This window comes from Lygodium microphyllum, chromosome 20 (assembly GCF_053477565.2).
Source record: "Lygodium microphyllum isolate KBCC chromosome 20, Lygodium_microphyllum_v1.1.10, whole genome shotgun sequence".
Taxonomy (NCBI): Eukaryota; Viridiplantae; Streptophyta; class Polypodiopsida; order Schizaeales; family Lygodiaceae; genus Lygodium; species Lygodium microphyllum.
In genome coordinates, this window is record NC_141154.1 from 48,973,206 (window position 1) to 48,985,530 (window position 12,325).

The window sequence follows — 12,325 nt, forward strand, 5'->3', positions numbered from 1 at the left end:
GAAAGTGGCCTACTAAGTCAAACATTGCATAACCGACTATATTATTCGACTAGTGTTGTTACTATGCTAGTTGTAGGTAAGTGCAATAAACTAAATATAATAAGTGATAAGCTAGTGGCCATGTGAGGATCATAATGACCATTGACATGCTAATTATAGACATGCCGATCCATCTAGCCAAGTAATTCATCATCAATGCTTGTATGTGTTAAGCTTGCTATCTCTACTTTGCATCAACTTGCTAATGCTTGGATCCTACTTCTAGTAGCCTAAACCCCGAGGGCTAACCAAAAGTCACAATGTCTTCTGAAAGAAATCGATCATGGTTGCACTTAATGGAAAATACATCTTATAACCATACATAGATTAGTGTGAAAAGAAGCTTTGCTCTTGCTCTATCATTGAGTATTTGATAAAGTGGAAGGATTTACCACTTGAGAAAGTTTCTTGGAAACCATATTCTATTTTGGATGAGTTTTCCTATCTGTGGGATACATTAGTGGTTGAGACATAATCAACATAGGAGCCAATTGTATCATAAACGTGGTCTGAGAGTTTTTAGAAGAAATTTGACTTTATCTGTTTTTTAAAAAATATTTCATCAAAAGCTATCGTAGTTTTGTTTAGCATGGCCTTTTTTTTTAAAGCAAGCTATTCTTTACAGAGTCTGTTTCTTGAAGATTTAAAGGCTTTGATCTCTTTTAAAGACATTTAGATTATGTATATAATAGAGGCTTTCCTTAACCTCTTATAGTAGGTAGTCAAGTTTTGTTTGTGGTACCAGTGTCTTGATGACACCTCAAGGATTGGAGGAGGACACAATGTGAAGGACCCTCGACTACATCATCATTCAAACTTCATGTTAATGTAGAGAGTCAATGAAACCTCGAGGATTGGGGAAGGACATAGTGTGAAAGACCCTCGAGTGCATCATCACTTGGCTTTCTTGTTAATCTAGAGAGTCAATCTCATATTAGTCGTTAGTGTTAGTGTCCATAGTATGGATGGTTCAAAATTACGAGATTTTTTCCTACTTATGTGTAATTTTAATTAGGGAATTGATAGGAAATTTTCTTTTTCTTCACCATCTAGGAAATGATTAAAACTTCCTTATGTTGGTTGTGTTGTGGTTGTCAAAATTTGAAAATTTTTATTTTATGTTGTACTTCGACAAAATCATATCCCTAACCGGCACTCCTTGACGTCTTGTTTTTGGGTTGTGTGAGAGGCTTATGTTTGCACACTATTGGCTAAACAACATGATCAAGATTTGAGCAAGGGGAGCTAGTTTATGCTATAACAATAGTTTTATGCAGGAAGATATCAGGGGGCAATGAGAGAAAGTATTGGGATTGAAATCCCATGATAGAACCCATTGAAGATTCTCACAAGTTTTTTCTTTGTAGTTGTATCAGCTCCAACCAAAGCATGAAATTCCCATAAATCAATAGCTAATTGTTAGACTACAAAATGAGCTACAAGCAGGTCTATGGTGGTAAATAGGTTTTGTAGACAAGAGAAAAATAGGATGGCAACTCCTCAAGTCGGTAACATAACATCTTATAACTAGTGATAGAAGTCTTGATACATATGCTACTTAGAGATAGCAAATGGATAGCTTAGAAAAAACACTATATTTGAAAGTCAGCAAGAACACGAGCCTGAGGAGAGCAAAGAGTTGCAGGCCATCTTGATAAACAAGAGAAGGAGCCAGCATGTGAGATTGCAAGAAGGGTACTTGAAGATGGTGTTGCCATCTACATGATTCATGTATCAGAGAGCATTGCCATAACTGCAATCCTGGGGTGGTCTAAAGGGGCATGATCACTAATCATATCTTTGTATTTAGAGGAGACTCTCTTTCACCAATTCAAAGGCCGACCCGATAGCCTATTGCATGATCAAACAGCTCTCACAACATCAAAGATTCCATGCAATAATCGGTGTCAGTCAATTCCTATTCACCGTAGCTTGAAGTCACTTTTGGTGATAGCGTGGTTCAAGAATTAACCCATCAATAACAAGACAACTAGAAGAGTGCTTATTCCAACTATAAATTAGAAGAAGCGTCAAAGGTTGAAGTAAAAAAAGAAAGGGTTGAGAGTGTGGCTTGAAAGCACTCATCTCAACTCTAGGGGAACAAGATGAAAAGAAGTTGCGTCTCACAAAGTTATACCTATAGGCTTATTGCAACCCTGAGGGTTCTTTAGAAGCAGTCACATTTATTTGAAAGAGAGGAAAATTTTCATGCAGGCCGCATGCTTCATATATAGTCACTACTAACACGACTTTTTTGGGAATGTCTCGGTTTAATTTGTACTTAAAACCATGTACATATGTATCGTACTAGCTCCTTTTCATGAACTTCATCACCGTAGGTAGATTCAAACATCATTGTACTTACTGAAATATGGTGAGAATTCAACTAACTTTCAAAAACTTTGAGCAAGGACTTCTACTCTCAAAAGTAAGAGAACCTGGAAGCTTTGGTGATTGATTTGATTGAGATCATTTGATAGAGTTTGTAGGGAACTGTATGGGATATAAATACTATGGGAGTGCTTGTTATTTCAATATCATTGGATTATATTAATAGGGTAAAATTGTATTCTAGATTCCAAGATACCGTAACTTCATGTTTTAAGATAGTGGGGGTTGGACACTTGCCCTTTATGCATGTTCGCTTATGATACAATGGTTCTTTAGGCAACCAAGCCATGGTTACTGTCACATAACCAACTTGCACTCTCCAATTGAATGTAGTTAGTTGTACAAGTTTGCACTCTCCAAGAATGAGCTTATCCTTTTCTTCTTTAACTTATATACATGTTCTCTTTTTTGGGCATCCACCCACCCTTTGGTCCAATATTGGACCTTTTTCAATGCATGTCTTGTATTCTTTCTAAGCCTACATAACACAAATTATTCTATATGTTGTTATGAACTCTCAAATTTCATAATTTACACATAAGGGAGCTTGGAGATCATGCACTTGAATTATTTTTCTTGCACTTGTACAACTTGAAAAATTTTACTTGTTTGGTCCCAATCAAACTCTTGCTCTTACATTGGCTTATGCTTCAAAAAAGTTAATATTTATTGTAATTTTTCTTTCTTCCACAACTTTTATTTTGAAAGGGATTAACATTACCCCCTCCTAGCCAAGTGTCACTCCCATGTCACTTTAAGGTTTGAAGGGATCCATGTACAATTGGTGCTAGTTTGGAGATGTAGAGAGTACTAGTAGTATTCTTGTGCTTTAGGATCTACTGATTTTTCTTCGAGGGCAAGCCTATGTCAAGATAGAAGATGGAAGAATCAAGTTGATGTGGGCCGTTGATGTTGTTGGTTTCATCAAGCTACTCTTTATATTAGTTCTCACTATAGGAGGGTGTGTCCACTAACTGGGGGGTATCTATGCCAATGTGTCATGATTTTTGTGCTTGTGTAGGCGTAGCTAGGAGACAAGTCAAATCCCAAGTAGGTCTAGATAATTATCTTTCTAGACATGCTTTGCTTGCCATATGGATTTGCAATGAAGATCTTACTGCTAAGGGTATTTTTGGGAGAAAAGGATGGCTACAACTGGTAAATTGGCTAACATTCATGTCTTCCAATAGCCAAAAAAACTATGCTAATAATAGTGTAGTATGAGGGATTAATCTCATCATAGCATAACTATTTATTCCTATATTCACATCAAAGAATAATGGGTGGAGACCCTCCCCTTTTGCCACCCTCTTTTAATTGAGTAGTTGAAGAACAAATCTAAAATAATTTTATGTTGTAATGAAATTGGGATATAGGTAGAAAGAGAAATCTTCTACAAATCATTTCAAGGAAGAGGTCAAGTCCTTCTCTTGAAAATTGTGGATATCTTCCAGCCTTTTCGCAGCACTAACACTCTATATTAGAGGGAATTTATGCATGCCATACCTTGAAGAGTTGTAGTCAACTCCATGTCACCTAGGATAAGGCATGTAAGTGGGGTTCCCTCTTTGAGACCTTAGTGAGCTGGAAGGGCCAACCATGCTTGCATGTTGTCATCTAAGGTATTCCTTCTCCAAAAAGGGTAAAACTTGGAACCTTTTAGTCCATTGCACCTCATACACCTTGTCATGCAAAAAATCTAGTCATTCGCATTGCCATAATCTAAGGTTCTAAATCTTCTTCTCTAACCATATTTTTTTTAACCTTAATGAAACCTAAATCACCTTCCGCACAATTGTCAAAGGTAGTACCCTTTTGAGCTCATGCCAAAAGTTAAAAGTATATTGCGTAGGGTGATTATACAAAAAGCTTTAAGAGCCAAATATTGGTGACCGTCCATCTTCTAGGATGCATTTGCATATGTCAAGAGATGTAATGTATGTCAAAGACATGATACTAGGGAGATTAGGAAGCACCCGCTAACTCCTATTATGACTATACTATCATTTCTGAAGTGGGGCATTGATTTTGTGGATGCTATTACCCCATCATCCTCTGCATAGAAGAGGTATATCATAGTGGCAACTAATTACATTTACAAAGTGGTCAGAAGCACGAGTGATAAGGAATGATGATGCAAAAGAGACTGCTAGCTTTGTGCTTGAGAAAATTATCTACCAATTTGGTGTGCCAAAGGACTTAGTGTTAAACCATGGAACCCATTTTCTCAATAAGGTGATTAAGAGCCCAATTGAAGCACGGTAGATTAAACATAAAAGAATGAAACCTTATAATCCACATGCAAATGGACCAGTTGAAGGTACCAATAAACAACTTGTGGATATTCTATCAAATATAGTATTTGAGAAGAAACGAGATTGGAATAGCAAGTTATATGTGGTGGTGTGGCCATATAATATGATCCTTAACTGAGCTACCGGTTGCACCCCATTGAATTTATTTTATAGTAAGGAGTGTGTACTACCCGTAGAGATTGAGTTACTAGCTATAAGATTTGCAATTAACCATTCTTTGGGGAATGAAGATGCACTCTTTGAGCACTTTAGGACTTTAGCACACCCACCTCGATGAGCTTAAATTGCAAAGTCTGTTACATCATGAGGTAGCGAAGCATCGAATGAAGCAGCTTCATGATTTAAAAGAAAAGAAATTTATCTTCAAGAAAGGGCACTTAATTTTATATTATGATGCATGTAGGAAGCTATTTCTAGGGAAACTAGAGCCTAAGTGGGATAGTCCCTACAAAATAGTTGGGCAAGGGCAAAAGCGTGATCAACCCCATCCCATCTACCCTAGTGTTCACCACCCTAGTCGCTGCACCCACCCAAGGCTCTTCTACCATAGTGGATGTGAGCAACCTAGTGGCTTGGGTGCAATTTCTAGTTCACAAAGAAATAGTTGAAGGGGGAAGTTGAGGAACTCTAGTGTTGACCAAAACAAAAAGACTAGCAGCTGCAAATGCAGAGTCTAGACAGAACCCCAAAAGACAAAAATAGAAGTATCCACAATGACTACCCCTACAGCAATCCTGTCGTCTAGAGGATATGATGACTATGCCAACTAACTTCTGTCACATCTGGAGAGAGCAAAAGACAAAAAGAAATGGGACATTGTTGAGTTAGAGGCTAAAAAGGAGGCTTGGCAACCTTCTAGCTAGAGAAAATGCGCCTAGTGGCACGTTACCAAAAAGAAATAAGTGAGCTAAAAGCAGAGCTCAAGGCTAAAGAAGGATAAGAAGACAACTGGCAATGAAGATGAAAATCAAGAGCTAATGACACTTAAAAGGGAGTAGAAGCTCTTGATCCTACAACAAGAAGAGATGCAGGGACAGATGGAGGGTGCAAGATGCCATGGAGGAGCACACAATAGCTGGAGAAGAGGAGAGAGCCCAAAGGTACTAAGAAAACATGCACGAGTTGGAGAAGAGGGTGGAGGTGGAGCTAGAAGAGAAAAAAATACCAGAAAGAGAAATCAAGGAGCGAGAGTAGAGAATAAGGGCCTTAGCCCAAAGACATGATGAAAGCTTGGAAGAGATGAAAAGAAGTGTAGATGAATGGATGGGCAAGAGTGAAGGATAGATAAGAGCCTTAGCAAGATGACTAGCCCTTGCAGAAGGTGACAAGGTGTTAGTAGAAAGCACGATAGCAAGGACTGCGCAAATAATCTTGGAAGCCCAACAACATGCCTTCCCAATGCTCTCTTAGAGGCCACAAAATTAGAATAGGTAGATGCCATTGAAACATTAAGGAGAAAGCTCGAGATTGCCCATATGGCTCTAAGACAGGGGCTTCACGTCCAACCGCAAGCTGCAGGACCCAAGGAAGCATAGCCACAAGAGCCTAGAAGTGAAGCAAAAAGGTAGAGGACACTCTCCAAATCCAAACCACAGTTTGAAATGGGACCTAGAAGAGAAAATAGTACTGCAACCTCCCTCTCCACATCCAAAAATGCAGCAAGAAGTGGACACCACTACCGAGAGAAGAGCAAAACTCAAGAAGAAAACGGTGAGGATATTGGAGCAAGAAAAAAGGAGATTTAAAGCCTAGCCAAGAATAGCCCCTAAAAGCACCCATTCCACCACGAGTGGACTACTTCCCAGTGGATTGGAATGTGGAGCTCATAGTATAGGAGCAAAAAGAAAATGGCCAACAACTCTTTGACTTCACCTTCAAATTCCCCTCCATCTTATGTAGAGTGATATTGACCAAAGTGGTGGAGGAGGTAATAAGTGTTGGAGGAAGGATCAGTAGTAGGTGGAATCAAGAGAGGGAAAAGACCTGACACATTGGGAAACAGAAGCACTCAAATATTGGGAAGACAAAGTCATGGAGGTGCCCCAAATAGTTCAAGGCTACGAGTCCCAACCAAAGTGGCAAAGGAGAATCTAGGATAGCAACATGGACGCTTGGATGTCATTTTGCAACACACTAACCCTCAAGAGAAAGGACCCCACACATATGCCATATCCAAGATGTCATGGACACGGATCATGCAGCCAAAAAGAGGCAGAGGAAGACCAAGGAAGCCCAGGTCAAAAAGTGAATGCAGAAGCTCATTCTACCGTGGCATGAAAACTGGAGGAGAAGGCAATAAGTATGGGAGTAAGACTTGGCAGTAGGTGGAATCATGAGAGGGAAAATAACTCGATATGTTGGGAAATGGAATCATCCGAATATTGGGAAGAAAAAGTCAAGGAGGTGCCCCAAACAGTTCAAGACTACGAGTCCCAACCAAAGTAGCAAAGGAGAATCTAGGATGACAACATGGACGTCTAGATCTCATTTTGCAACACACTACCATTGAGAGAAATGACCCCACACATATGCCATATCCAAGAAGGGTAGGGGTGGATTTCAACCCTGACATCCATGGAAAATATGATTTTCCAAAGATATATAATGTAAATGCCACCAAGCCAGAGGGTACCCTGACCTTCTTCAAAACTGATCTATGGGACACAATTGCCCATTTCCTCAATGAGTTCACTTTTTTCCCAGATCACACCTTTATTACTACTTGTAATTATCTAATATTACTTAGGGTACTACTTAGACAGGAGCCCACGCCAACATGATAACCACATCCTGCCACTCTTTTTTATCTCAATGCTGGCATAGATAGTTGCGCAATGGCTAGGATAATGATGCGCACTACCCTCCACCCATCTTTTTACGTAGCCCTCTTATAGGATATGAATGATAGTTGTGTCACTACCTGCAACCATCCCTTCCTATCTACCGCTCCTCTTAACACTTGAATTGGCCTAAAGGGATACATCCAAAGTAGACAATTTCTTAGCAAATCCATTAAGCTCGCAACTCCTCCCTCGCATGTCTCTGATGTGACGAGGACTAGATCTTCATCTATTTACATTTATTTAAAAAATTAAAAAAAATAAAAAATAAAAAAGAAGGAAACAAACAAGAAAAGAAAAGAAGAGAAGAGAAAATACAAAGAAAAGAAAAAAAGGAAAGAGAAAGACTAAGAGATCACTAAAAGGAAATCACAAGGAAACCAACCGAATGATCTTGTTGCATGTAGGCCATAGTCAATGCATCTAGGGATTCTCAAGTTGGGAAGATTCGATGGCTTTGTTGGCTCCATCCCTAATGCCATAGCCCATTTTTTATTCCCCACATCACACTTAGGGCACGTCAAGGGTGGGACATACCTAGGGAGGTCACCCTCCCCTAAGGTTAGACATGTCTCCCTAAGCCACACTCATGGTATCCCCTTAGGCAAGAGTTGGGTCCTCAAATGTGGGACAGCACCCAAGGTTTACATGTGGTTTGACCCAACTCCCAGTTCCATTAGCACAAGCACAATGCACCAGATGGTAGGGTAGACACACCCCTAGGTAGTGCACCTTCTTTTCTTTATAGGAAACTCCAAGCAATGCAAGCCACCAACTTCGAAAGCCCCATTATCATCAACTCACACGACCACCCGTCAAATCACTGAATCTTTGTTAGCTCAAACCTGCAAGTCCCATGGGAGTGACACTTGTCTAGGAGGGGATAATGTTGCAAGACATGTCACAGACATAGACCATGTAGCAAAAAAAAAGTAGAGGAAGACCAAGGAAGCCCAAGTCCAAAAGTGAATGAAGAAACTCATTCTTTCCAAGCAAGAAAAGTGGAGGAGAAGGCAAGCTCAACAAAAATATGGGAGAGCACCGAATATTGTAGGAAGGCTCTCTCAAGGATGAAGGAGGCTCTCTCAACAAGGATGAAGGAGGCTCTCTCAACAAGGATGAAGGAGAACCTCTGAGGGCTCTCACAAGGAAAGTGTGGGGTGCAATGTGATTCATTTTATAAGAGCACCAGGCTCCCTCCTCTTGTGAAAGTTGTAAATTCTAAATGGATATACGTGAAGGGATAAGGCAACTAAAAGGGAATAGGGAAAGAGGACCTGGGCAAGATGTCCAGTCATGTAAAAAAAGAAAATGGGTGCCCAAGGTATTTGGGTCTTGTATATAAACCTCAAAAGTGAATGAGGAGCTCATTCTTTGGTGTGTAGCAAAAGTGGTCTCTACTTCTTTCTTTCTTGCGTGTGAGAGGGAGTGTGAGGGAGTGAGTGTGTGAGGGTGAAGGATCTTGGAGAAGAAGATCTTCATTATCTCCTCTCTTCTTCTTCTCTTCTCTTCTCTTCTCTTCTCTTCTCTTCTCTTCTCTTCTCTTGCACACGGCTATGGAGAATGGATCTCAAGGGAGGAGGCTTGGGGTTGCTTGATCTAGCATCTCCAATCATAGAGCTAGTAGCTTGCTTATTGGAGGATGCTACTCATTCGGGCATCAAGATAAGCTCACTACATCCCATAGGATTGAAGCACGGGGGGTCCACTAGGGTTTACCGTGTGGTACCACATGAGTGTAAGGAAGGGGGGTTATTCAAGGGAAGGAAGGTACATTTTATAAGGTAAGGTCCCATAAATAGGGGGTAGATAAGGGGTATTTTCATATATTTCTTGCACACAGGTGACGTCTCCTTATTACTACTAGTGAATCCCCTCTGGATTGAAGGCACCTTAGCTAGGTGAGAGATAGCCATTTTTTCTTTCTTGAAATGCTTGAAGCAATAAGTAGTCCATGTGTCTTGGTGGTTGAGTGTGAGCTCCCACTACAATGCACGTTGGATCGAATCGATGATCCATTAACTTGGAAAACTAGATCTAATTGAAGGATCACCTTGCAAGAATATCATCATGCTTCAGAATCATTTATTCTAGTCTATTGGTAGAGCGCAAGTGAGCTTATAGCCAAGGGTAGCAACTTTAAATGAAGTTAAATTGTCAGGCCAATGAAATTATGTGTGGGGGCCCTTTAGATGATTAGCTTATGCATTTGCTACTTGCATAATGCCCATGACTGTCATGTCATGGGACTTTGCCATTAATGTATAGGGTATTGATGATCTTTTTCCTGTTGTTGCTGCTACTGAATGGGAGCAAGACACATCCCTTCTCATAGATACTCAGAGGATGTCAAACTGGTACTATTGAATAGTATAGGGATGCTTGGAGGAACGTGGAAGGGGGAGGACCATCATGACACTGATTTTGCATTCTGCTACTTCTTAGATCCATCTTACCTTGTAGCTCTTGCTGTAGCAAGGCAAGTAACAACTATCTTCCATGGTCAATGCCATGTCATGTCAATGGTTTATCTTGAGTTTTCTAATCACTGTAGGGTCCTCAAGGACATAAGGTTCCCTAGTGGTAATGATGGCTAGGCCAATGAAATTAAATGTGGTGGCCATTTAGATGATCAAATCATTCATTTTTTGTTCACACAATGTGCCTTTAGATGATCTTTCTACTTGATATGGCTACTAAATGGGTGTAGGATGCTATTGAATGGGTGAAGGACAACACCTTCAATAGCAATAATGGTAGTGCTATATATAGAGTACATGGATGGAGCAAGGCCTTCAATATGGCAGCTCCAATTAAAATAAGGCAACATCAATTGCAGGAAATTTCCTTGTGAGAAGGGCTAGACATATGTTGGGGATTGTCCTTGCTTGCATGCATGCACGATTTTGATCCAAGTCATAGTGCTTATCAAAGTCACATCAATCTTAGAGCTCAAGTTGTAGATGATACCATGGCTACCATAGAGTTTGGATGTCTCTTGGTGGGGATAGAGACTCCTTATTGCAAAGTCCTCGTCTACTAAGGGCACAGAGGGAGAAAGGGTCCTGTTCTGGTCTACTAAGAGGGATAGAGGGTCCTTATTGCAAGGTCCTAATCTATTGAGGGGACAGATGGATAGAGGGTCTTGGTCTATTATGGGGACAAAGGGTCATTATTGCAAGGTCATGGTCTATTTAGGGGATGGATGGTCCATAGAGTTTGGATCTCTCTATGGTGCGGACAAAGGGTCCTTATTGCAAGGTGTAGATTACTAGTGCACACTTTGGTTCCGATCACATAAAGGATGAACTACGGGGATCTTGCCAAGTAGTAATATTAGGGGGAATCTGAATTGGAGTATCTTTGTACTCACTGAAAAGGTTATGGTCATGTCTAGCTTGGTCTATGTGCCACTCTTAAATATGAGACCACTTTAATCAAGTGCATCAATAATGACTATTTTGCATGTTGGGAGATTTATTTCGCACTTGTATTGACTACTTCTTTCTTTTCTTGCATATTCCAAGTAGCCCTTGGTATACTTAGGTCGTCTTGAAAATTAATCTCAAAGTCTCTTACATTTTCCAAATAGAGTCTGCAAATTCTTTTTGGTGGTTTTCTAGTTTTCAAATGATAACTTCATCTATTTATGCTATGTACAAGCTTGGCTTTATAACAAAATTTCTCTCCCATGCAACCATTGTTGGTTTCATGGTAGGTATAGCTATCTCTACTGACCTTGATGAATAGCTTAAACACCTACTTATGATATCTATTGCAACTTTCTTAACTCGAATCACATATGTTGTTTCTGTTTTACAGATATCTAATAGATGATATGAGCTCAAGGACCTCAACAACTTGATTAGCTTCATCTTACAACCTATGAATAGTTACCCTAACTTCAACTCTTATAACCATCCCCCATCAGGTAGGAGACTAAGTGGTCCCCTAGCTACTAAGATAGTTCATATCAAGGCCTCTAAAGTGGTCAAGATTGATGGGGCCAACTTTAGAGAATTAGTGCAAAAGATTTTTGGATAAAGTCCCTCCTCAAGGCTAAGATCTAAGAGGAAGAAGAGGAGTATCATCAATGTATAGGAGAGCAATAAGCTATTGCAACTAGAGGAAGAGAATTTGTGTTTGTAGGAGAACAACAACCCAAAATGGGCATTGTTGGTGATATAGTTGATCAAGCTATCATAGATGCATGGTTTGGTGCAATGGCCAACAAATCAAAGACCAATTGTGGTGGCCTACCCTATTTCGTGATGTAGCAAGGTTTGTGAAGCATTCTTAGATGAGTGTCACTTAGCTAAAACTCTAGTCAGAAAGGATAGCATGGAGCTTAATATAGTAATAGCAAGGCATAATCTTGAAAAACTGGGAATTGATTTTGTCATACCTATAAGCCTTGCACCACAATACGTGTAGGTAAGATACATCATTGTTACCACAAATTATATGACCAAGTGGGTGGAATCTATAGCTACTAGGAAAGAATAACACAAGAGCCACAAAAAATTTCTTATGGGAACATGTGATCTTTCAATTTGGTTGTTCAATTGAGATAGTAAGTGACCAAGGCACCCACTTCATGAATGAGGTGATTGCACACTTATCGTCTTTATGATAATCTTCTTCTTATCACCCTCAAGCCATTGGCTAGGCTGAGTCCACAAACAAAACATTGATCAATGTCATGATCGAAATTGTCTCAGCTTCTTGAAGCAATTAGAA